The sequence below is a fragment of the Pan troglodytes genome, chromosome 6 (genome assembly GCF_028858775.2).
Source record: "Pan troglodytes isolate AG18354 chromosome 6, NHGRI_mPanTro3-v2.0_pri, whole genome shotgun sequence".
Classification (NCBI taxonomy): Eukaryota; Metazoa; Chordata; class Mammalia; order Primates; family Hominidae; genus Pan; species Pan troglodytes.
Window position 1 is genome coordinate 62,190,275 of NC_072404.2, and position 26,651 is coordinate 62,216,925.

The window sequence follows — 26,651 nt, forward strand, 5'->3', positions numbered from 1 at the left end:
ATTAAAAAAATTATGGAATGATGGAGCCAATAAGATGTTACAACCTGTTCCAAGGGGAATTCCAAAACCCACACATATTTGAGACCATCAAATATGATGAAATATATTTGATTACTATATTGAAAAATAAACTGATTATATAGCCAATAACAATTGGCAGGGGTCTCCTCATCCACAGCCACACAAACCCGACCACGCAGCTATGTGGTTGCAAGGCCTACATAGCCTAGAAGGGACTGGTCTGACTTGAGAATTCATTTCATTTGTATTTGTATTTTGAGACAGGGTCCCACTCTGTCACCCAGGATGGACTGCAGTGGTATAATCATAGCTCACTGCAGCCTTGACCAACTGGGCTCAAGAGATGCTCCTGCCTCAGCCGCCCCAATACCTGGGAATACAGGCAAGTACCACCATGTCAGGCTTTTTTTTTTTTTTTCAATTTTTGTATAGAGAGAAGTCTTGATATGTTGCCCAAGCTGGCCTCAAACTCCTAGAATCAAGAGATCTGCCCATCTCAGCCTCCAGAGTAACTGGGGCCACAGATACACACCATCATGCCTGGCTATATTTATTTTATTAAATTTATTTCTTTTATTTTTGTAGAGCGGTCTTGCTATGTTGCCCAGGCTGCTCTCAAACTCATGGCCTTAAAACATACTCCCATCTCTGCCTCTCAAACTGTTGGAACTATAGGTGTGAGCCACTGCACCTGGCCTGACTTGAGATTTCTTTTATCTAGCATCCTTTACTTGGTAGGATTGGGAAAGGCAGTAGTGTTTTTTAAAATTACTTAATCATTCAATTAGAATCAAACTCAACCTTGACCCCTGCCTTCTCTCACAGCTTTGGGTAATGTCAGGAAATCCTACTGACTGACTTCAATATCTATCCAGGCTCTGACCATCTCTCACCACCACCGTGCACCCGGTCAGGATCACTATCCTCTCCCACCGGGATGTTGCCACAGCTTGGCCCCCATGCTTCTACCCAAATCTTCCCATAGTCTTCTCAACTTGGCAGCCAGGGTGTGCTTTTAAATCAGGAGACAGATCATATCGCCTCTCGGCTCAGAAGCCCTCGGTGGTTCCAATTTTAGTCAGAGTAAAAGCCAAAGCCCCAGCAACAGTGTCCCAGGGCTTACATGATCTGTACCGATCCCAGCCCAGCAACTCCCTGGCCTCCTCACCGACTTCGCTCCCTCTATCTCTTTGCTCCACTGGCCTCCTTCCAGAGCCTCAGACACACCAGGGAATTTCCTCCTAATGCCTTTATCCTGTTGACTCAGCCTACAATGCTTTTCCCTCAGCACTTTGGCCAGCTCCATCACCTGCTTCAAACTTTTGCTCAATATTCACTTATGAGGCCAACCCTGACCACTCTACTTAACATTGCCATCTGTCCCCATTCCCATCATGCTCATTTCTTTCTTTCTTTTTGAAACAAGGTCTTGCTCTATTGCCCAGGCTGGAGTACAGTGGTGCAATTATAGCTCACAGCAACTTCAACCTCCCAGGCTTAAACAATTCTCCCACCTCAGCTTCCCTAGGAACTGAGACTACAGCTGCATGCCACAACACCTGGCTAATTTTTTTTTTTTTTTGAGACGGAGTCTCGGTCGCCCAGGCTGAAGTGCAACAGCACGATCTCAGCTCACTGCAATGTCTGCCTTTCAGGTTCAAGTGATTCTCTGCCTCACCCTCCCGAGTAGCTGGGATTACACCCACCACCACACCTGGCTAATTTTTGTATTTTTAGTAGAGATGGGGTTTCACCATCTTGACCAGGCTGGTCTTGAACTTCTGACCTCGTGATCCACCTGCCTCCGCCTCCCAAAGTGCTGGGATTACAAATGTGAGCCACCGCGCCCGGCCTTTTTAAAAAAATTCTTTTAGACATGAGGTCTCATTATGTTGCCCAGGCTGGCCTTAAGCTCCTGGGCTCAAGCAATCCTCCTACCTCAGCCTCCTAAAGTCCTGGGATTACAGGCATGAGCAACTGTTAACATGAAGCCCTGGCTTCATGTTCATTTTTTACTTGCTGCTACAACAAACTACCCTACATTTAGTGGCTTGAAACACCATAAATCTACCACCTTACAGTTCTAGGGGCCAGAAGCCTAACTAGGTCTATTAAGGCTAAAGTCAAGGTGTCAGAGGGGCTGCATTCCTTCTGGAAACTCTAGAGAGAATGAGCTCCTTTGCCTTTTCCAGCTTCTAGAAGCCACCCCCATTCCTTGACTCACCTCGAAGATGGCCCCTGACTCCATATTCGAGGCCAGAAGTGCAGCATCTTCAAATCTCCCTCTCTGACCTCTTCTTCCTTCACCACATCTCCTTCTCTAATTCTGACTCTCTTACCTCCTTGTTTCTCTTATAAAGATCCTTGTGATTGGTGGGCATGGGGGCTCCCATCTGTAATCCCAACACTTTGGGAGGCCAAAGACGAAGGATTGCTTGAGGCCAAGAGTTAGAGATCAGCCTGGGGAACATAGGAAGACCCTGCCTTTACAAAATTAAAATTAAAATCAGCTGGACATGGTGATGCAAGCCTGTAGTTCCAGCTACTGGAGAGGCTAAGGTGGGAGGATCACTTTAGCCTAGGAGGTCAAGGCTGCAGTGAGCTATGATCACATCACGGCACTCCAGCCTTGGTGGCAGAGTGAGACTCTGTCTCAAATATAAGAAAAGAAATACACATTTGGTCTCTGCCCCTGGTTCCTGGCATAGAGCTTCTAAAGCTCTTATGAAGTCCTTAGTGACAAAGGTAATACGAGCACTTTCTGTTTTAATATTTAGTCTTAGTCCCAGGTTCCTGACACAAGGGCCTCTAAGGTCTTTCAGATCTGTAGCATGGTAAGAATGTAAGTGGGATGCTGTTGAGCTGACAGGGTGGCTGCAAGCTCCTAGACTGCTTCAGGAGGAAGGCTGGCTGCCAGAGGAACCAACCACATTTTTTTAAAATGGAGTTTGGCTCTTGTAGCCCAAGCTGGAGTGCAATGGCACAATCTCAGCTCACTGCAACCTCCGCCTCCCATGTTCAAGCAATTCTCCTGCCTCCGCCTCCTGAGTAGCTGGAATTATAGGGATGCACCACAATGCCCAGCTAATTTTTGTTATTTTTAGTAGAGACGGGGTTTCACCATGTTGGTCAGGCTGGTCTCAAACTCCTGACCTCAAGTGATCCACATGCCTCGGCCTCCCAAAGTGCTAGGATTACAGGCATGAGCCACCGCGCCCGGCCCCAACCACATTTTTTGAGGCTTGGAACTTTCAGCCTCACCTGCTGAACTCCAGGAGGCAAAAGGTACTGGAGATTGACTTAACTACCAATGGCCAATCAATCATGCCTCCATAAAAACCCAAATAACAGGGTTTGGAGAACCCTTGTGTTGCTGAACACAAGGAGGTGCTGGGAGGGTAGCGTGCCCAACAGAGGGCATGGAAGCTCTGTGCCCCTCCCCACTTACCTCGTCCTGTGCATCTCTTTCATTGGCTGTTCCTGAGATGGAGCCTTTACATTGAGCCAGTAATAGAAAGTAAGCTGGCCAGATGCGGTGGCTCATGCCTGTAATCCCAGCACTTTGGGAGGCAGAGGTGGGCGGAATCACTTGAGCCTAGGAATTTGAGACCATCCTGGGCAACATAAGAAGACCCCATCTATACAAAAATTAAAAGAAATTAGCCAGATGTGGTGGTGGGAACCCTGTAATTCCAGCTACTTGAGAGGCTGAAGCAGGAGAATCACTTGAGCCCTGGAGGCTGAGGCTTCAATGAGCTATGACTGCACCACTGCACACCAGCCTGGACAACAGAGTGAGGCCCTGTCTCTTAAAAGAAAAGAAAAAAACCTGTTTTTCTAAGTTCTGTGAGTTGTTCTAGTAAATAATTAAACTCAAGAAGAGGGTCATGGGAAACCCTGATTTCTAACTGGTTGGTCAAAATACAAGTGACAACCTAGGACTTCCAATTGGCATCTGAAGTGAGGGTGGTCTTGTGGGACTGAGCCCCTAATCTGTGGGGTCTGCACTAACTCCAGGTATTGTCAGAATGGAATTGTGGGATACGCAGTTGGTATCCAGACAGTTGGAGAATTGGTGTAGAAACTCCACACGCATATTTGGTCAGTAGTGTGTGAGTAGAGAGAAACATGAGTTCTTCTCTCACCTGTCTACCTGCTTAACTGCATAGGAAAGGCAATGTATGGTGCTCATGAACAAGGCAAGCATTAAAGTCAGACCAGACCTAACATGTGACTCAGTCTTAATACCCAGGTGAGGTTGGGCAAATCGCTCATTAACCCCAAGTCTTCATCATTTTGTGCATATAATGGGGATAACTGTGGCCCCCACCTGTTTTTGTGAGAATCAATGAAATAATATGCTTGATGTTATCGTGATCATCATACTATTTGACAAGGGCAGTGATGCACGATAACATCAAAAAATTAGAAACTGTAATGAGGTCTCTTGGGCAAAATTCCATACAAGCAAATGACCGTCTCTCCAAAGCATTCCTGCCACACTTAATTCACCATTCCCTGAACAAAATGTGCCATTTTCATTGTTCGGGTCTGTACAGTGCTGGTTTCCCTGCCCGGGCAGCTCACTCCATCCCATCCCAGCCCATTGCCCATCCCTCCACCTCCTCTTTCCCTCCCCACTCTCATACAACTCTTCCTCATCTTTCAGGACCTGGTTTCAATGTCACTTTAACTGGAAGCTTCTCTCACTCTCCAGAAGAGCTTCCACTGCACTTGATGCATGCAGTATTATTTGATCATTTTTGAGTTACAGTCCAAGTCTTTTTGTACCTGAATAACATGTTGCCCAGTCAGTCTCTCTTCCTGGATTCAGAAATCTTTCATGGTAGATCGAGCCGGAAGTGACAAAAAGACATTCTTTAAAAGAAAAAAAAAAAGAGGGATGACACAGACAGACGTCAGTACTTGAAAGTTTTAAATGGTATGTGAAAAACAAACAAAATTCAAGGGCTTCTAGGAGAAACGTAGGAGGGAAGGTGCTACTGGGAAATATGATGGAAGGTTAATTTTTATTTTATTTTATTTTTAGAGAAAGGGTCTTGCTCTATCGCCTAGGCTGGACTGCAGTGGTGCAATCACAGTTAACTGCAGCCTCAACCTCCAGGGCTCGAGCAATATTCCCATCTAATGTTTATTTTATTTAAGAAACACAGTCTTGCTCTTACCAAAGCTAAAGTGCAGTAGTATGATCATAGCTTACTGCAGCCTCAACCTTCTAGGCTCAAGTGATCCTTCAGTCTTAGCCTCCCCAGTAGCTGGGACTACAGGTGTGCACTGCAATGTGTAGCTCTTTTTATTTTTTAATTTTTAGTAGAGACGAAGTGTCGCTATGTTGACCAGGCTGGTGGTGATCTCCTACACTCAGGCAGTTCTCCCACCTCAGCCTTCCAAAGTGCTGGGATTACAGGTGTGAGCTGCCACACCTGGCTGAGGGGGTTAATTTTTAATTATAAAGAGCTCAAAGCAAATATTAGAAGGAGCCTAAATGCCTACAGCAGCTAACTGGTAAATTGTGATAGATCCATATAATCAAATATTATGTAACCATGAAAAGGATTAAGATAGATCAATAGGTATTGGCACAAATGTCCACGAAATATGAAAATGTGAAGTGATGTTCAATCAGCCTGTATGTATCTTGAAGGATATAGCCCGTTTTCTCAATAGCAATTATTTCCTGAGATAAGATTATGGGTCTAAAGAGTGAAGGAAATTTTTCACTTCTTTATTTAAAAGTATTTACTATTTTTATAATTTAATAAAAGACTAAACAGATCATTGAATTAGCACAAATTAACTCTATAAATAAATGGAAAAGACACGGACAGCCCAGGCATGGTGGCTCACGCTTATAATACCAGTACTTTGGGACGGGGCGTTGGGGGGATTGCTTGAGGCCAGGAGTTCCAGACCAGCCTAAGAAACAAAGCAAGACCTCGTCTCTACTAAAAATTAAAAAAATATTGGCCAGGCATGGTGGCATATGCCTATAGTCCCAACTACTGAGGTGGAAGGATCACCTGAGCCCAGGAGGTCAAGGCTGCAGTGAGTTGAGACTGTGCCACTACACTCAAGCCTGGGAGACAGAGCGAGACTTCATCTCAAAAAAAAAAAAAAAAAAAAAAGACAATAAAGAAATAAAGCTAATAAGCTAACATAAGGAAAGATAAAACGTGACAAATAGGCCGGGCGCATGGCTCACGCTTGTAATCCAGCACTTTGGGAGGCTGAGGTGGGTAGATCACAAGGTCAAGGAGTTCGAGACCAGCCTGATCAACATGGTGAAACCCCGTCTGTACTAAAAATACAAAAATTAGCATGCTGCTATAAAGACACATGCACATGTATGTTTACTGTGGCACTATTCACAATAGCAAAGACTTGGAACCAACCCAAATGTCCAACAATGATAGACTGGATTAAGAAAATGTGGCACATATACACCATGGAATACTATGCAGCCATAAAAAATGATGAGTTCATGTCCTTTGTAGGGACATGGATGAAGCTGGAAACCATCATTCTCAGCAAACTATTGCAAGGACAAAAAACCAAACACTTCATGTTCTCACTCATAGGTGGGAACTGAACAATGAGAACACATGGACACAGGAAGGAGAACATCACACACCGGGGACTGTTGTGGGGTGGGGGAAGGGGAAGGGATACCATTAGGAGATATACCTAATGCTAAATGACAAGTTAATGGGTGCAGCACACCAACATGGCACACATATACATATGTTAACAAACCTGCACATTGTGCACATGTACCCTAAAACTTAAAGTATAAAAAAAAAAATTAGCTGGGCGTGGTGCTGTGTGCCTGTAATCCCAGCTACTCAGGAGGCTGAGGCAGAAGAATCACTTGAACCTGGGAGGCAGAGGTTGCAGTAAGCTGAGATCACACCACTGCACTCCAGCCTAGGTGACACAGCGAGACTGTCTCTCAAAAAGGAAAAAAAAAAGTGACAAAGTAATATGAGGTCTTTTATTTATCACACAGAAAATAACTTGTTAAATTATAATACCTGTGCCAGCGAAGGTGCAGTGAAATGGCCATTTTCTTGTAGTATTAGTGGTGTTTAAATTGTATACAAGCCTTCCAGGATAAAGCTTGGAAATTTTTTAAAAATAATACAGACAGTGACTGATTATACTGCCTCCTCCACCTCCTGGCCTCAAGCAATCCTCCCACCTCAGCCTCCCAAAGTGCTGGAATTACAGGCTGACAGCCACCATGCCTGAAAGCTCGGCAATTTACATCAAGGGTAGTAAGAATGCTCATACCCTGCGACTCACAGTAATCTCACTTCTGAAAATATCATCTTTGGATATAATTCAACCTAAACAAAAGGTCATATGCACAAATGCAGTGAAAATCTGGGAGTAATTTTTTTCTCTTTTTAAAAAAAATATGGAATGCTTCACAAATTTGCATGTCATTCTTTCAGAGAGGCCATGCCAATCTCTCTATTGTTCCAACTTAAGTATGTGTGCTACTGGAGCAAGCATGAGTAATTTAAGATAGAGTGGTTAAGTGAAATAAGGAAGAGTTACGGAGAATTTAAAAATCTATGGTATTTATAGGCACCTAGTAACAGCTCAGTAAATGTTAGCTGCTACTATTGTTATTTTTATGGTAATTTCACTAAATTAAAAATTGTTTTTAAAAGCTACCATTGTCATGGAATGTAATGTATCCTACAGTATAATTGTAAAAATAGATACAATTTGTCCCTTGGTATATGGGGGGATTAATTCCAGCTCCCCCATTTCTGTGTATACCAAAATCCATGCATACTCAAGTTTTTGAAGTCAGTCCTGTGGAATCCACATGTAAAAAAAAATGTGAAAATTAGTGAGGTGTGGTGACGAGTACCTGTAGTCCCAGCTACTTGTGAGGCTGAGGAAGGAGGACTGCTTGAGCCCAGGAGGTTGAGGCTGCAGTGAGCCATAACTGCACCACTGCAGTCCAGTCTGGGGAACAGAGTGAGACAGAAGGTTGACTTTTTAATCAAATTTTTCTGTTCACTTGAAGATATGGTCAGGACTGTGGCATACGAAAATTCTTCATAAAATAACTGTCTAATCCAATTAATGCTAGAATTAGGGACAGAAAATGTTTTGGTGACTATTTATTCCTTCACTTGCTGTTATATAAACTATTGCCAGTGGGCACTTACCAACCAGAAGTGTCATCTCAGAGCTACTCACAATGAAAGGTGATCTCTGGGGCTCAGATGTGTTGAGGTCCCCATGCCTGGGCTATGGGTGCTGAGTGGGACTTACTTGTCTATCCATTTTATATATTCCAGCACTGGGAAACTAGGGTTTATCCATCTTGATAAGATGTCATTTAAATTCCACTTGGCAAGAACCACAAATGGAAGAAAGGCCATGAAACCACAGTACAGTACTTGTTCTCAAGGGAATCTTCAGCTTAGGTGACTCTGTAAAAGAGAAATTACACTGTTGAAAAATCATCGCAGGTCAGTTGAGGTGGCTCATACCTATAATCCCAGCCCACTGGGAGACTAAGGCAGGAGGATCCCCTGAGGCCAGGAGTTCCAGACCAGCCTGGGCAACACAGTGAAACCTCAAAAAATCTCTACAAAAAATTAGAAAATGAGCTGGGTGTGGTAACACATTCCTATAGTCCCAGCTACTCTGGGGTCTGCAATAGGAGGATCGCTTGAGCCCAGGAAGTGGAAGCTGCAGTGAGCTCTGATCTCACCACTGCACTCCAGCCTGGGTGACAGAGTGAGACCCTGTCTCAACATACACACACCCACACACACCCTCATCTCAGTCTGTCCAGCCTTGACTAATCAAAAGGGTCTTCTGGTTACAGAAGAGGTATGCTCTTTTGTAGGACAGGGAGAGACCAGCAAGCTTGTTCACAGACTTTTCCTCATCCTTTGCTTAGTTTTCCAAGAACCCTCATAGTGGAAACAGAGTCCCTGGGAAAACGACCTAAATCTTTAGGTTACCAGAAGAGAAATATGCCTCCTTTGTCAATTAATAAATGGAACACTTGCCTTAAAATCCGGGGAGTTCTGCTAGAATGAATCACTCCCTAAGACCCTGACCTATGCAGGGAACATGAAAAACTGGAGTTTAACTGGACACAGTGGATCATGCCTGTAATCCCAGCACTTTGGGAGGGCGAGGCAGGTGGATCACCTGAGGTCAAACCTGGCCAACATGGTGAAACCCCGTCTCTACTAAAAATACAAAAATTAGCTGGGCGTGGTGGTGGACGCCTGTAATCCCAGCTACTTGGGAGGCTGAGGCAGGAAAATTGCTTGAATCTGGAAGGCAGAGATTGCAGTTACTTCTAGAAGAATTTCCATTAGCCGTTTGAAATCCTTCAACATTCATTAAGGCCAAAGAGTTTTCACCTAATTTAATCTGATGGGTATGTGACCAGAGTCTTTCTAGGGAATAGAGACTCCCAAACTGTTCAGCTGGGAAGTGAGGAGAGAATTTATTACTCAAAATCAAAGGGAAATGAAAAGAGGCCAATCTAGAATGTCATTATTCTTTTTTCGGGGGGAATGGATTCCAGAGTCATTTTGTGACCTTTACATGACCTCCTTATTAGCATCTAAAAGCTTCCAGTATAGGATGCAGCCAGCTAGGTTCTCTTCTAATGTAATAAAATCTGCTTCAGCAAAGCTTATGCAGAGCCATCTCCAGACTCCAGAAATAATAAGCTATAAATTACTGGATCTCCCATTTGATATAATGAAGTATAAGCACAGTCCTGAATGACTCCTCTACATACTACTCTGGGTGGCTTGAAGTGAATTTGATACAAGAACTGGAGCAAGCGCAAAGCAGAGCTAGATCTAGGATTAACGCTCTTGGGCCCAGCTCCTCACTACTTACCGATGAGTCCAGTTCCAGAACCCAAGTAGAGGGTGGGGAAACAAGGCTCCTGGCATTTCCCAATGTCTGCATCTCTTTCACATTTCTTGTCTCCTTGCAAAGAAACTAAACAGGCTCAACTGAAATAACTAAATGATTAAACCCTATGCAGAGAATCTCCAAAGATTCACAAAATATCATTCAAGACTGTTACACAGACAACCATGAGGATGACTTGATGTACCAGTGATCTACAATATTTGGGATCATTCCAAATTCCCATCAAGGATCTGCCTATATCAACACGGGAGCCAAGGACCAACCACTCAAATGGGCCCTGCTGCCAAGCCTTTTTTTTTTTTTTTTTTTTTTAACAATGCCATCTCTTCATATTGTTCTGTTTAACAAAACTGCAGCCTGTCACCCATCCTTAAATCCCTTGGCCAATGGCACAGAGCCAGAGTATGCTACTCCCTAGCAGGAAATCAACAGGATGACCTACTAAACACCATTCAGAAGATGCTAAGACCCATGAATTGCAACAGGAAAGAGAATTAGTCAGGCAGGTACATGCTGTGCCAAAAATGCACTACAACCCCCACCCAATTCTGCCTAATCCTAGCTAGGCTGACACCAACCTGATGAGACAGGCCTATAAGATCTCAAACTAAAACAGAAACTCTTGAACTGGGTTCTTGCGAACCCAGGAAGCAGCAGTAAACCATTGAAGAACAGGTAAGTTCTTGAGGTGAAGGAGAGTTTCAGATAAATGGAATGCTGGTAGAACACAGGGCTCAAAGGAGCAAAAGTTAACCTAAGCCTAGGTAGAACCTTGTTTACTAGAGTATTAGGCATGGGTTGTGGCAACTATTCTAACCAAAGAGGCTCCACTGAGGGCGGGTTGGCAATCCAAGGTATAGCATGCATAGGGCTGGTGAAATTCAGGGTGACTGAAACAAAAGCTTCAGAACCAGGAAGACCACATCTGGGGGTAGAGCACAAAACTCTGAAGAGATGAATCTTTGTAAGAGTGAGGCAAACTATATAGCAGTTTTAGGAGATCTGTTGGTGCCCAGCAAGAGCTCCAAACAGGCTATATGCAGGGATGCAGGCTGTAGTTTCAGGAGAGAAGGTTCACAAAAGTCATTCAGTCCAAGATCCCAAACTGCGTTCTCTACTAAAAGGAATCAAGGCCCCCTAGAGAAATGGCTGACTCCATGTATGGTACAGTATATTGATCCTGGAACATCTTTTTTGCCAGAAAGCAAGGAAGCCATCAAAGTCCAACAGGATCACATCAAAAAGACGTAAGAGTCAACTTGAAGAGATAATTATTAACCTAGATGAGACAATGTAAGCATCCAAAACAATAAAGACTGCAATGGCCTGAAATACATCAAATGCAAACAATAATCTATGAGTTCATAATGGCATTCAGAAAAAAAAAACTATTGGTCACTAGAGTGAAGGTTAGTAGGTCACTAACTTATTACTCTGAAAAGTGACTTAAAATGAGAGGTAAGGTGGAGAATTAGCTATTTATTCAGTTTTTCCTGTACAAACATAAATTTTTAGGGAGATTGAAGCAGATGAAACAAATCTGGAAAAATGGAGATAACTGCTTAATCTGCGGGTTGGGTACATGAAGGTTCATCATATTTCTTTTGTGTATATTTGAACCCCCTACAAAAAAAAAGCACAAGACAGAATGTGAGCCAAGCAGCTTAGGGTTTAGGCAAGGCTTCTGCCTACAAGAGACACTAGGATATGAGGGGTAGTTTTAGCCCTGATGGGCTGAGCCAACTGGAGGTATATAAGGAGGTGCTAAATTGCAGAGGTATCATGTTGCCCAGCACTTGATCAAATCCTAGATCCTAGGTCTGCTTGGTAGTATGCTTCCTAGATGGTGGATCTGAGGCTACCTACAGAACTTCCTTTGCAGTCATAATTCGCTCAGAAACTACAAAAGTGCTTGCTCTTGAAAATGGAGCCTGTCTTTGTCCATTTCATGCTGCTATAAAAGAATGCTGCAGACTGCATAATTTACAAGAAAGAAAAAAGGAAGGAGGGAAGGAGGGAAGGAGGAAAGGAAGGGAATGAATGGAAGGAAGGGAAGGAAAGGAAGGAAGGAAGGGAAGGAAGGGAAAGAGGGAAAGAGGGAAGGAGGAAGGGAGGGAAGGAGGAAGGGAGGGAAGGAGGTAGGGAGAGAGAGAGGGAGGGAGGGGAAGGGAAGGGAGGAGCAGGGAAAGGAGAAAGAAAAGGAAAGGAAAGAAAAGAAAAGGTAAGGAACAAATTTTATTTCTTACAGTTCTGGATGTTAGGAAGTCCAAGGTTGAGAGGCCTGCATCTGGTAGGGATCTTCTTGCTGTGTAGAGGAAGACTATCTTCCTCTACACATCATCTCACGACAGAAGGCAGGACAAGAGAGTGCAAGAAAGCAAGAGGGCAAAAGGGGCTGAACTCTCTTTTATAATAAGCCCACTCTGTGATTACTAATCTATTACCACAATAACAACATTAACTCATTCATGAGGGCTCTCTTATTAGGCCTCACATCCCAACTGTTGCATTGAGGACTGAGTTTCCAGCACATAAACTTTGGGGGACACATTTAAACCATAGCAGAGCACTTACGTTAATTCAACCAAGAGGAGCTGGGAAAATCAAAGGCATGAGAAAGACAACAAATGCTGGCAGAGAAATATGTGCAGGTTAAGGAAAAAAGTCACAATGAATCCTGTAGTGCAGGCTACTTCATCAAAAGCACCTAAAAAAGATCTCATTAACTCCCCCAACTCACCTCCACCCACGTCTAAAGGGCCACACACAGCACTACCAAAGGCAGTACAATGAGAACAGCATTCTCCTCAACAGACGAGCTGTGAGTACCCAGACACCCGACCTCAACAGCTCCAGAACAGCCCTAAAACAGCTCCTCCCTAACCACCACTCAAGTCACCAGCTGGGAAAATATTCAGAAAACCCAAATCCTGACACACCACTATGAAACAACTTAAACAGCAAATAACAACCCATTTAAACAGCAATGTCAGCGGCTGGGAAAAAAAGGAACAATGAGTAGAGGAAAAGCAGACCTCTTGGGGTCCAATAAGACCCAGTCTCTCAGCTTCAGCACTTTCAAATGCAGAATCCATACACCTCTGGGGCCTGTGGAGCTCCACGAGGCATGTTGTCCTCAAAGATAAATGAGCAGGCAAGCTGGCTAGAAAACCACTAAGGGTATTATTCTTTAAAGAATCTTTATAGGGTCAAAGAGGAATGGGTCTTACAGGCGTTGTGTATTCCCCACAGATTCTGAGGATGATGTCAGTATCCCTTTCCAGATGTGTTTAACACTTTGTGGTCGCTTGTATTCCTGCCACTGAGTGCCAGTGCTTTGCTAATTTGAACTGATTCCAACTCACGCTGACCCTGGCTCCCTGGATCTGGTTACCATTAGCCAAGACTGTCATCCATACTGTACCCTTTTAAAGAGTCCTAAAAACAACTCTTCACCTACTCTTCCAAGACAAGTAAAAACGTCTACCAAAGAAATGGGGGAAAAAGATTGAGAGAGAGAAAACAATTAACATACTAACAAGACAGTAGAAAGAGAAGCGGGAGGAGAAACTAGGAAAATCATATGTGGGCTCACACCTATTTCCAAAGCTGGACTAACATCCTTTTGCTTGTGTCTGAATAAGGCATAAATTTTAAGCTGCTAATGAAAAAAAAGAAAAAGAGAAAGAAGCAGGCCCAGGCCGGGCATGGTGGCTCATGCCTGTAATCCTAGCACTTTGGGAGGTCGAGGCGGGTGGATCACCCAAGGTCAGGAGTTCGAGACAAGCCTAGTCAACATGGTGAAACACCATCTCTACTAAAAATACAAAAAATTAGCTGGGCATGGTGGCGCATGCCTGTAAATCCAGCTACTCGGGAGGCTGAGCAGGAGAATAGCTTGAACCTGGAAGGCAGAGAGAATGTGATGACCTGAGATCACGCCATTGCCCTCAAGCCAGGGCAATGACAGCAAAATTCAGTCAAAAAAAAAAACAAAAAAAAACACAAAATAACTCAGACTTCATTAAATACAACCCTAGTGGCAAATGACTATTGGTCAACAGTTAAAAAAAGATGGATTACTCAGAACAGAGATTAAGAGTCCAATAAGAATCCAAGAATCTTACCTTTAAATAACGAAATAAATCCTTTCCTTTGAAAGTAATATCCTCTTAAGGCCAGGAATTCCATTAGTAGACAGCCTTCTTAAAAAAAAAATTCCTGGCCGGGCATGGGTTCACACTTGTAATCCCAGTACTTTGGGAGGGTGAGGCAGGAGGATCACCTGAGGTCAGGAGTTCGAGACCAGCCTGGCCAACATGGTGAAACCCCATCTCCACTAAAAATACAAAAATTAGCCTGATGTGGTGGTGGGCACCTATAATCCCAGCAACCTGGGAGGCTAAGGCAGGAGAATCGCTTGAACCCAGGAGGCAGAGGTTGCAGTGAGCCAAGGTTGTGCCATTGCACTCCAGCCTGGGCGACAAGAGTAAAAACTCTGTCTCAAAAAAAAAAAAAAAAACTCCTTTGGGAAGAGCTTCTACGTAAAAATCTTCAACATGAGACTGGAAAAAAGGGTATGGGACCATCCCTGGACCTTTGGCTTTTACAGCTGGAGCTATAAGAACAAAAAGGGATATCATTTAACCACAATATATAGAAAAGAATAATTATTGGTCTTTAACTTTTACACTTTGATCTTTAATTCTGTTATTGTAATTGAGTGCAAAGAAAAATAGTACGAGTGAAGTAGAACACCAAAAATGCTAATATTCTGTTTATCAAAGTCTGTAGTGAAATATCCCATTAAATCCAAGTGCAGTGACTCACACCCATAATCCCAGCACTTTGGGAGGCTGAGGCAGGTGAATCTCCTGAGGTCAGGAGTTCGAGGCCAGCCTGGTCAACATGGTGAAACCCCAATCTACTACAAATACAAAAATTAGGCAGGCGTGGTGGCAGGGGCCTGTAATCCCAGCTACTTAGGAGGCTGAGGCAGGGAGAATTGCTTGAACCCAGGAGGTAAGCTTGCCATGAGCTGAGATCACACCTGCACTCCAGTGTGGGCGACAGAACAAAACTCCATCTTACCAAAAAAAAAAAAAAAAAAAAAAGAACAGCTAGTAGGTGACATTTGCTATGGGGAGACTAGGAGTGATATGATCTTGTTGCAATCCTTCCATTTTAGTAAATCTAAACAGTGTGAATCCATTCTGTTTCGTCCCCACTCCACTCCAGAGCCAAAACAAGAAAATCAATTATGTTTATATTTCTTTAAAAACATATCTAACTAAATCATCTAATTAAAAGACAATATGCATGGCTCCATACTCTAAAAGAAAACTTATGTCCTGCGTATCATGGACATTTGATGAATACTTGTTCAGTTGACTGGTATAGACTTCAATAATAACCTGTTCGATGCATTATGCCAGATAAATCTTGCATCTCAAAAGTAGGACAAATATTGTTCTTTCAGTTTTGTCTACCCAAAATGCAATATTTACATGTATTTATAATGGGTTAATAAAAAGAAAATGAGTTTATTGTTCTAGAGAGTATGAGAATTTGAAAACATGAATTCTCCTGTCCTGGCACATAATTAACACTTAGAGGTATATTATTTCATGTGGAGGGTACCATTAAAAGAATTCAATGTTAAGCCTTAAATAATTATTTCACATAATCTTCTAATCTGACTTAAGACTGAAGACCTATCTCCTGAAGCTGTTTCATCAAGTTGTAAATTTTCACCTGTTGAATTCACAAGTTCATGTCTGAAAGGTGAGAATACTTAATATTCACTAGGCAATATTCACCAAATAATATCTACTAGTACATATTTAACATTTCATCACCAAGGGTGGTTGTGCTAAGAAAAGACAGGCTGGGCACGGTGGCTGACACCTTTAATCCCAGCACTTTGGAAGGCCGAGGCAGGCAGATTACGAGGTCAGGAGTTCGAGGCCAGCCTGGCCAACATGGTGAAAGCCTGTCTCTACCAAAAATAGAAAAATTAGCCAGGCATGGTGGCAGGCACCTGTAATCCCAGCTACTCAGGAGGCTGAGGCAGGAGAATTGCCTAAATCCAGGAGGTGGAGGTTGCAGAAACCACAATCACGCCACTGCATTCCAGCCTGGGCGAAAGAGCAAGATTCTGTCTCAATCAATCAATCAATCAACCAACCAATCAATCAATAAAAATATAAGGAGAAAGCATTTACTGTGTATTTATATGCCCAGTATTACATGAAGCACTTTACTATCTTATCAAATCTTCGGGATAGATCTTCAGTTCTCCTGACCACAAAAGAGGACACTAAAGTTCAGACATGAGAAGAGACATGGCCAACTTGTGTCCCCAGGGCCTACGGTCTTACCACTAGGTTACAGTGTTTCCAGTTATCACATGTTGTGAGATTTTTGCTTTAAAATAAACCAAAAAGAACCAAAGGCGAAAAAGGCATAAGCTATTAAAAAGTGGGAGAAACACTAAGAGAACCTTAAGCACATAACTAAAAATATTATGGAAATGTTATTGAATTCATTAGCAAATTTAATTCTAGATTTTCACTGAGGAGTAGGTTATATTACTCATGATGAAGAAAAAATGTTCAATATGGTTTATCATGCTTAAACGTTCACTTAAAGCAATTCAGTTAAAATTCTGCAAATCATACAATTTTATAGTTTGCTAGTAGGTTACAAGTAAATAGTCATCCAAATAAAAACAGTAAAACACATGATGTTTTCCACTGGTTGTTGCTCTTTTTAGGTGAGCATTTGATATATACCAATAGACAAAGGATAATAACAAATTGCTAATTTCTTTCATCATTATATAAAGGTGGCTTAAGGACAGAATAGTATAAGGGCAATGACGAATTTGAAATCTAACGTCAACTCAGTAATGCATCAAGATAAAAGTAGAGACGACAGGGGCACCTTGGTGTACTGAATATTTATTTATTTATTTATTTATTTATTTTGAGATGGAGTTTTGCTCTTTTTGCCCAAGCTAGAGTGCAATGGTGCAATCTCGGCTCACTGCAACCTCTGCCTCCCAAGTTCAAGTGATTCTCCTGCCTCAGCCTCCCGAGTAACTGGGATTACAGACATGCGCCACCATGCCCGTCTAATTTTGTATTTTTAGTAGAGATGGGGTTTCTCCATGTTGGTCAGGCTGGTCTCGAACCCCCAACCTAGATATCTGCCTGCCTCGGCCTCCCAAAGTGCTGGGATTACAGGCATGAGCCACTGCACCCAGCGTATTTTAAGTATTTTTATCTTCCACTTTTTAATTTATCTGGGTCCAACGAATTCCAAATTTAACAAAGCAGACTAAGAGAAACAATTCATTAAAAAAAATAATATTTGGCCAGGCACAGTGGCTCACGCCTGTAATCCCAGCACTTTTGGAGGCCAAGGCGGGTGGATCAGGAGGTCAGGAGTTCAAGACCAGCCTGGCCAAGATCGTGATACCCTGTCTCTACTGAAAATATAAAAATCAGCCAGGCGTGGTGGCTGGCGCCTGTAATTCCAGCTGCTCAGGACCCGGGAGGCTGAGGTTGCGGTGAGCCGAGATCGTGCCACTGCACTCCAGCCTGGGCAACAGAGCAAGGCTCTGTCTCCAAAAAAAAAAAAAAAAAAAAATTCTTAAGGGAGTTACAAACACAAAAATGAAGGAAAGAATAGCTGCTATCACAAAACCAGATTTAAGTCCATAGCCCACAGATCCTACACAGCAATTACACAATGGAGAACACAGAGCAACCAGCTAACAATATCGCCACAGGATCAAAATCTCATATACCAGTGTTAATCTCAAATTAAATGGTCTAAATGCTCCACTCAGAAGTCAGGGTGGTTAAGTTGAATACAAAAACGAAAACCAACCACTGCTTGTCTTCAAAACCCATCTCACATGTAATACCATGCAAAGGCTCAGTGTAAAGGAATGAAGAAGGATCCATCATGCAAATAAAATGGAAGAGTAAAGGTTGCCATTCTTTTCTTCTTTCTTTCTTTTTTTTGAGATGCAGTCTTGCTCTGTCGCCCAGGCTGGAGTGCAGCGGTGTGATCTCGGCTCACTGTAAGCTCTGCCTCCGGGTTCAAGTGATTCTCCTGCCTCAGCCTCCCAAGTAGCTACTTTTTGTATTTTTAGTAGAGACAGGCTTTCACCGTGTTAGCCAGGATGGTCTCAATCTCCCGACCTCACGATCCGCCCACCTCGGCCTCCCAAAGTGCTGGGATTACAGGCGTGAGCCACCAAGCCCAGCCGCTATTCTTATATCAGATAAAACAGACTTTAAATCAACAACAGTAAAAAAAGACAAAGACGAGCATTACGTAATGATAAAAGACTCAATTCAACAGGAAGACTTCATTATCTTAAATATATACACACCCAACATTGGAGCACTCAGATTCATAAAACAGTACTTCTAGACCTATGAAAAAGTTTAGACAGCCACATAATAATAGGCGAATTCAATACCTCGCTGACAGCATTAGACAAACCACTGAGACAAAACCTACAAAGAAATTCTGGACTTAAATTTGACTCTTGATCAATCAGGCCTAATAGACATCTATAGAATACTCTATCCCAAAATCACAGAACATACTTTCTTCTCATGTGCACATGGAACATACTCTAAGGTCAACCACATGCTTGGCCATAAGCAAGTCTCCATAAATTTAAAAATAAAATAAAATCATACCAAGCACACTCTTGGATTACACTGCAATAAAAACATATCAATACTGAGATATCTCAAAACTACAGAATTACATGGAAGTTAAAAAATGTGCTCCTGAATGACTTTTGGGTAAACGATGAAATTAAATCAGAAACAAAAAATCTTCAAAATAAATAAAAACAGAGACACAACATATCAAAACCTCTGGGATATTGCAAAAGCAGTGTTAAGAGGAAAGTTTACAGTGTTAAGTGCACATGCCAATAAGTTAGAATGATCTGAAATTAACAATCTGACATTACGCTTGGAGGAACCAAAAAACAAGAAAATAACCCCAAAGCTAGTAGAGGAAAAGAATTAACTAAAATCAGAGCAGAAATGAATGACACTGAAACCCCAAAACCCACACAAAGGATAAACAAAAATTGATTCCTTGAAAGAATAAAAAAGATTGATAGACTTCTAATTGGATTAACCAAAAGTGAGAATATTTAAATAAGCACCATCAGATATGACACAGATGACATTACAACCGATCCAACAGAAATAAAATAGATCCTCAGAGACTATTATGAACACCTCCATGCACACAAATTAGAATTTCTACAGGAAAACAGATAAATTCCTGGAAACACAAAAATTTTCAAGACTGAACCAGGAAGAAACTGAAATCATGAACAGACCAGTAACAAGTTCTGAAATTGAAGCAATAATAAAAAACCTACTAACCAAAATAAGGCCTAGACCAGATGGATTCACAGCTGAATCAGAACCAAAGCTGTTCTCAATCCTACGGAAACTCTTCCAAAATATTGACGAGGAGGGACCCCTCCCTAATTCAGGAGTTGGAGACCACCTGGACAACATGGCAAAACCCTGTCTCTACAAAAAAAATACAAAAATTAGCTAGGCGTGCTGGCATACACATGTTGTCCCAGCTACTTGGGGGGCTGAGGCAGGAGGATCACTTGAGCCCAAGAGGTTGAGGCTGCAGTGAGTTGTGTTTGCACCACTGCACTCTAGCCTGAGAAACAAAGTAAGACCCTGTCTCAAAAAACAAAACAAAACACAAAGCTAAAATTGACAAATGGAACTTAATTAAAGAGCTTCTGTACATCAAAAGAAACTATTAACAGAATAAAAAGACAACCTACAGAATGGGAGATTTTTGCAAAGTATGCCTCTGACAAAGGACTAATATCCAGCATCTATAAGGAACAAACAAATTTATAAGAAAAAAACAACCCCATAAAACAGTGGGCCAAGGACATGAACAGATATTCCTCAAAAGAAGACATACATGCATCTAGTAAGCACATTTTAGAAAAAGATCCCTATCATTAATCATTAGAGAAATGCAAATCAAAACCATGAGAGACTAACCCACACCAGTTGGAATGGCAATTAGTCAAAAATATTTAGTAACAGATGCTGGTGAGGTTGTACAGAAAAGGGAACACTTATACACTGCTGGTGGGAATGTAAATTAGTTCAGCCACTGTGAAAAGACGTTTGGTGATTTCCCAAACAACTTAAAACTGAACTACCATTCTACCCAGAAATCCCAATATTGGGTATATACCCAAAGGAATATAAATCATTCTACCCAAAAGACACATGCACTTGTATGTTTATCGCCACACTATTCACAATAGCAAAGACATGGAGTCAACCAGGAGCCCATCAAAGGTGGATTGGATAAAGGAAACATGGTACATTCACACCATGTTACACTATATAGCCATAAAAAGAACAAAATCATGTACTTCACAGCAACATGGATTTAGCTGGAAGCCATTATCCTACACAAACTAATGCAGGAACAGAAAACCAAATACTACATGTTCTCACTTAGAACTGGGAGCCAACCACTGGGTACACATGGACAAAAAGATGAGAACAGCAGACACTGAAGACTACAAGAAGGGGAAGGATGGGAGGCGAACCAGTGTCAAAAATGACCTATTGAGTAGTAAATACTCACTACCTGGGTGACAGGGTCAATCATACCCCAAACCTCAGCATTATGCAATATACCTTTGTAAAAACATCTGCACATGTACCCCCTGAATCTAAAATAAAAGAAAGAAAAAGAATAAACAAAATGCTTTTTAAAACTTGCCAAAGAAGCCGGGCGCAGTGGCACACTTCTGTAATCCCAGCACTTTGGGAGGGGGGGCGGGCGGATCACGAGGTCAGGACATTGAGGCCATCCTGGCTAACACGGTGAAACCCTGTCTCTATTAAAAATACAAAAAAGTTAGCCAGGAGTGGTGGCGGGCGCCTGTAGTCCCAACTACTCGGGAGGCTGAGGCAGGAGAATGGCGTGAACCCGGGAGGTGGAGCTTGCAGTGAGCGGAGATCGCGCCACTGCACTCCAGCCTAGGCAACACAGAGAGGCTCCATTTCCAAAACAAAACAAACAAAAAAAAACTTGCCAAAAAATAGAAAAACAATCCTAAAATTCACATGGAAGCAAACAAACAAACAAACAAACAAAAAAACCCAGACTAGTCCGCCTACTCATGAGGAAAAAGAGCAAAGCTGGAGGCATCACTTCTACCTGACTTCAAAATACATTAAGAGGGGCCGGGTGCGGTGGCTCACACCTGTAATCCCAGTACTGTGGGAGGCCAAGGCGGGCAGATCACGAGGTCAGGAGATCGAGGCCATCTTGGCTAACATGGTGAAACGCTGTCTCTATTAAAATACAAAAAAATTAGCTGGGCGTGGTGGCGGGCGCCCGTAGTCCCAGCTACTCGGGAGTCTGAGGCAGGAGAATGGCGTGAACCCGGGAGGCGGAGCTTGCACTCAGTGAGCAGAGATCGCGCCACTGCACTCCAGCCTGGGTGACAGTGCGAGACTCCCTCTCAACAACAACAACAATAACAAAAAATTACAAGGTACAGTGACTAAAACATGGATTGTTATAAAAACAGATACACAGACCAATGGAACAGAATAGAGAACCCAGAAATAAATCTACATATTTACAGGCACATGATTCTTGACAAAGGTGTCAAAGGTGTCAACAACATAACATTGGCAAAGAACACTCTCTTCAACAAATTGGGCTGGGGAAACTGGTTATCAGTAGGATGAAGAATGAAAGCAGATCCTTATCTTTCACCATAAAATCAACTCAAAATCCATTAAAGACTTAAACATAAGACCCCAAATTATGAAACTACTAGAAGAAAATATAGGGAAAATACTTCAAGACTTTGGTCTAGGCAATGATTTTATGGCTAAGACATCAAAAAAAAAAAAACAGGTAAAAAATAAAAAGAAAGATCAAAAATAGATAAATGAGACTATATATATTAAAAGTTTCATTACAGCAAGGAAAACAACCAAATGGAGTGAAGAAAATCCATAGAATGAGAGAAAATACTTGCAAGCTGTTCACCTGACAAAGGTCTAAATCCAGAACACATGGGAAAGCAAACACCTTAACAGTGAAAAAGTTAGTAGTCCAACTAATAAGTAGGTAAAGGCTCTGAGTAGATTATTTCTCAAAGGAAGACATACAAATGGCCAATATATGAAAAAGTACTCAATATCATCTCACCACAGTTAGAATGGCTACTATCAGGAAGACAAAAAGTAAAAAATGCTGGTGAGGTTGGGGAGAAAAAGGGAACTCTTATGCACTGGTGTAGGAAATAGCAAATTACTATAACCGTTATGAAAAACAGTGTGGAAGCTTCTGTAAAAACTAAAAATAGAACTGTGGTGTGATCCAGCAATCCTACTATTGAGTATTTATCCAAAAGAAAGAAAATCAGTGTATCAAAGGACACCAGCACCCCCATTCACAATAACTAAGATGTGGAATTAACCTTAATGTTTATCAACAGATGATTGTGGTTGATGAATAAAGAAAATAGGGCATACATACACAGTGGAATACTATTTAGCCAAAAAATAAATTCATGTCATTTGCAACAACATGAATGAGCCTGGAGGACATTATGTTAAGTGAAATAAGGCATGAAACCGTAAGTACTGCATGTTCTCACTCATGGGAACTAAAGTAAAAAATTTGAGGTCATGGAAGTAGAGAGTAGAACTGTGGGTATTACAGGGTGGGAAAGGTAGGGGGAGTGGAGGATGGGGAGAGGTTGGTTAATGGATACAAAATTACAGCTACATAGGAGGAATTAACTCTAGTGTTCCGTGGCATTGTAGGGTCACTATGATTATGATTTATAGTGTATTTTTAAAAAGGTAGAGGAGAGGATTTTCAATGTTCAAAGCACAAAGAAATAGTAAATGTTTGAGGTGATGGCTTTGCTAATAGCCTGATTTGACCATTATACACTGGCTACATTTATCAAAATATCACTGTGAATCCCATAAATATGTACAATTATACATGTCCACAAAAATAAAAAGGAAATTGGGTATGATGTAATACACCTGTAGTCCCAGCTATTCACGAGGCTGAGGCAGGAGGACCCCTTGAGCCCAAGAGTACAAGGTCAGCGTGGGCAATGTAGTGAGTGGGACACTATCAATCAAAAATAAATAAATAAATAAACAAACAAACAATTCATCCTATAAATAGACTATGGGCCACACTTAGTGACTTGCTTCTAATGAATAGAATGTGGTACAAGTGATACCGTGTGGCCTCCAACATTAGGTTAGAAGAGGCTCTCTACCTCAGACTGCTTCCCCTTAGAACCGAGCCCCCATGTTGTGAGGAAGCTCAGGTCACAAAAAGCACACAGGAGTTCCAGTGCAAGTATTTGGGCTGCCTGCCCCAGCTAAAGTTCCAATCAACAGCGACTGTCAACAACCAGACATATCAGTGACCAGACCTTCAGATGATTCCAGTCCCCTAACATTTGATTGACTGCAAGTGAAGCTGAGGGGAGCAGAGAAGGTTGTCCTGGACAAGGATTTTCCAAACCACAGATTGGTGAACTAAATACATGTTGCTGTTAAGCCACTCACCTTTGGGTAGCTTGTTAGGGAAAAATAAACAGGAAAATGGACTTAAACAAAAAGACAGTAAGAAATATAATAGCTTACACAGTAGTAATTAGTCTCCTTTAAAGTAGGATCTACTAAATGTTGAGGTTAATTTATTAATGACAAACAACGCTAATGAGAAGCAGCAGACAACCAGGAGACAGACGTATGAACTATTGAGGAGGATGTTTAGAAAAAGTTCCCTTCAGTTACAAATTCTCATAACTAAGCAAATGAGGCTCTTTAGCATTTGCCCCTCAAGTTATGGGATAAGGAAGATGAGGAAGGAAGGATATATAATTTGAAGTATGAAAGTTGAAAAAAAAACAGAAGTATTTGACATAACCCAAATTAGACATTTTACCTGATTTCAATGAACTGAAATTCTAAAAGTGATAAGCAGCTGAGTAATTATTAATCAATCTAGTATTTGATCTTCATTTTCATTTCCTCAATGAGAAAATAAAGAGAATACTAGGGAATCAGTTTTAACCTTCTCTGTAGTAAAACAAATGTAGTGTCCTTTACATGTTAAAAAATTAAATACAATTTCCCTTCAAGCTGAGAAGGTAAGACCATCTCATCTTTACATTGTACCAAAATGCTGCTCCATATCATACAAATTGGCTCTGAAATTTTGAAATTCATATAACTAATTTGACTATTTGTCTCTGATAAATACCTGGACATCACCTGATTTTTAGGTGCTGCATTCCTGAAAATTTTTATTTGAATGGGTTGAACTACTAATTTGATTATGTACTGAGCTATAAAGCATAGCTAGGCACCTCTGTTAAGTAAAAGCAGTTAAATACAGAAAACTGTAATTTCTGAGGATGTAGGATCTGTGCCAAGAAAAGGATCAGCTCCAGTGTTATACAAAGAACCAGGCACCAGGTCAACAGAGGATCTATTTGTGAGCTGTAAGATGATGAATTAGCTCAATTTCCAAAGAGGAAAGCAACAGCCCAGACTTAATCTTCTCCTTCCTACATGGCAAAAATCTACACAATTCTATGACTTATTATGAGTTAGTAAATATAATGCAGTAAATAGTAGACTGAGTCAGCAGATCCTCTAACCAACATCTGATGAAAATCAGAGTGAAGAGGTAGGGACTGAGTGAGAGAAAAACGGTTTGAACGGAGAAAAAGAAATGAATACGCTCTGTCTTTGTAAGCCTGACTTCCCATTGTGTCACAGGAGTCAGCAAGGTATTAATATAAGCTGGCCACATGTTCCTTCAGGAAGCAAACAGTGAAATTAAAAGCATCCTACTACTTGAATTTCTATTCTTACTTAGGACAATTGGGAATAATAAGCAACATGACTGAAAAATAATTATCCTAAAATTAGATTCGGTACTGGCATGATGATAGACATAGATCAACATATTAGAATTGAGAATCCCAAAATAAACCCACATATTTATGGTCAATTGATTTTCAACAAGGGTAAAAAAACAACAACTGAGACTATTAATTTGTTAAAAAGAATAGCCTTTTCAACAAATGGTAATGGGGCAACTGGATATCCACATGCAAAAGAATAAAGATGGACTCCTAACATACGCCACATCTAAAATTAACTCAAAATAGAACTGCTAACTATAAGAGCTAAAACTATAAAATTCTTTTATCAAAATTTGAAATGTCTGCACTTGAAAAGACATCATCAAGAAAGTAAAAATAAAAGCCACTGAGTGAAATAAAATATTTGAAAATCATATCTGTTAAGGGTCTTACACCTAAGATCTATAAAAAACTTAAAATTCAGAAAAAAAAGGGAAGGTGATTTTAAAATGGGCATAGCATTTAAATAGACATTTTCCCAAAGATACACAAGTGGCTCATAAGCACATAAAAAGATGCTTAACATCATTACTCATTAGGGAAACGCAAATCAAAACAAAAATGAGGTATCGCTTTACGGGGCGCGGTGGCTCACGCCTGCAATCCCAGCACTTTGGGAGGCCAAGGCGAGTGGATCACGAGGTCAGGAGATCAAGACCACCCTGGCTAACACGGTGAAACCCCGTCTCTATAAAGATACAAAAAATTAGTCGGGCATGGTGGTGGGTGCCTGTAACCCCAGCTACCTGGGAGGCTGAGGCAGGAGAATGGCTTGAACCTGGTGCAGGGAAGGTTGCAGTGAGCCGAGATTGTGCCACTGCACTCCAGCCTGGGTGACAGAGCGAGACTCCATCTCAAAAAAAAAAAAAGAATGAGGTATCACTTCACACCACTAGGATGGAATCTTCAATCAAAAATGTGAAAGATGTTGGGAAGATACAGAGAAATTAGAATCCCCATACAATTCTGACGGAAATGTAAAATGGTGTAGCCACTTTGGAAAACAGACTGGCAGCTCCTCAAATTCCACTTGTAAGTATACACCAGCAATTCCACTTCTAAGTATACACCCATGAGAAATGAAAACATATGCAAACACAAAAACGTGTACATAAAACTTCATAGCAGTATGATTAATAGCCAAAACATGGAAACAACCCAAAGGTCCATAACTGATGAATGGGTAAATAAAATGACTGGTATATCCACAGAGTGGAATGTTACTCAGCAATTAGAGGAAGTTGAGTACTGATACATGTTACAATGTGGATGAGCCTTAAAAATGTTATGCTAAGTGAAAGAAGCCAATCACAAAAGACCACCACATGTTTTGTGATTCAATTGATATGAAATGTCCAGAATGGGCAACTCTATAGAAACAAAGTAGGCTGGTGGTTCCCTAGAGCTGAGGAAGGGCAAACTGGTGGATGATGGCTAAATGATGCAGGGTTTCTTTTCAGGGTCGTGAAGATGTTCTCAAATTGATGTTGCTGATGACTACACAACTCCATGAATATACTAAGAGACTTGTACATTTTCAATGGGTGAACTGTATGTTATGCAAATTATATATCAACACAGTTGCTTTAAAAAATCCAGTGGCAGGATCTAGATACATTTCTTAATTCTCTACTTTGGATGT

General features: G+C 41.5%; 1 protein-coding gene and 1 pseudogene across 8 annotated transcripts in view; both read right to left on the bottom strand.

The window, feature by feature from the left end:
• Nucleotides 1-26,651, bottom strand: part of LOC100613859 (coiled-coil domain-containing protein 144A-like) — a 75,849-nt gene that overhangs the window by 22,029 nt on the left and 27,169 nt on the right. For 7 of the 8 annotated variants that reach the window (XM_054687572.2, XM_054687575.2, XM_054687574.2 and 4 more), the window contains 4 exons: nt 14,103-14,593; nt 8,335-8,495; nt 4,813-4,899; nt 3,470-3,659 (listed from right to left, as the gene is read on the bottom strand). The gene's annotated coding sequence lies outside the window, so the exon portion shown is untranslated. The remainder of the gene's footprint in view (nt 1-3,469; nt 3,660-4,812; nt 4,900-8,334; nt 8,496-14,102; nt 14,594-26,651) is intronic. The other variant, XM_054687571.2, reaches the window with a different exon arrangement.
• Nucleotides 7,454-7,553, bottom strand: LOC112209868 (U6 spliceosomal RNA; annotated as a pseudogene).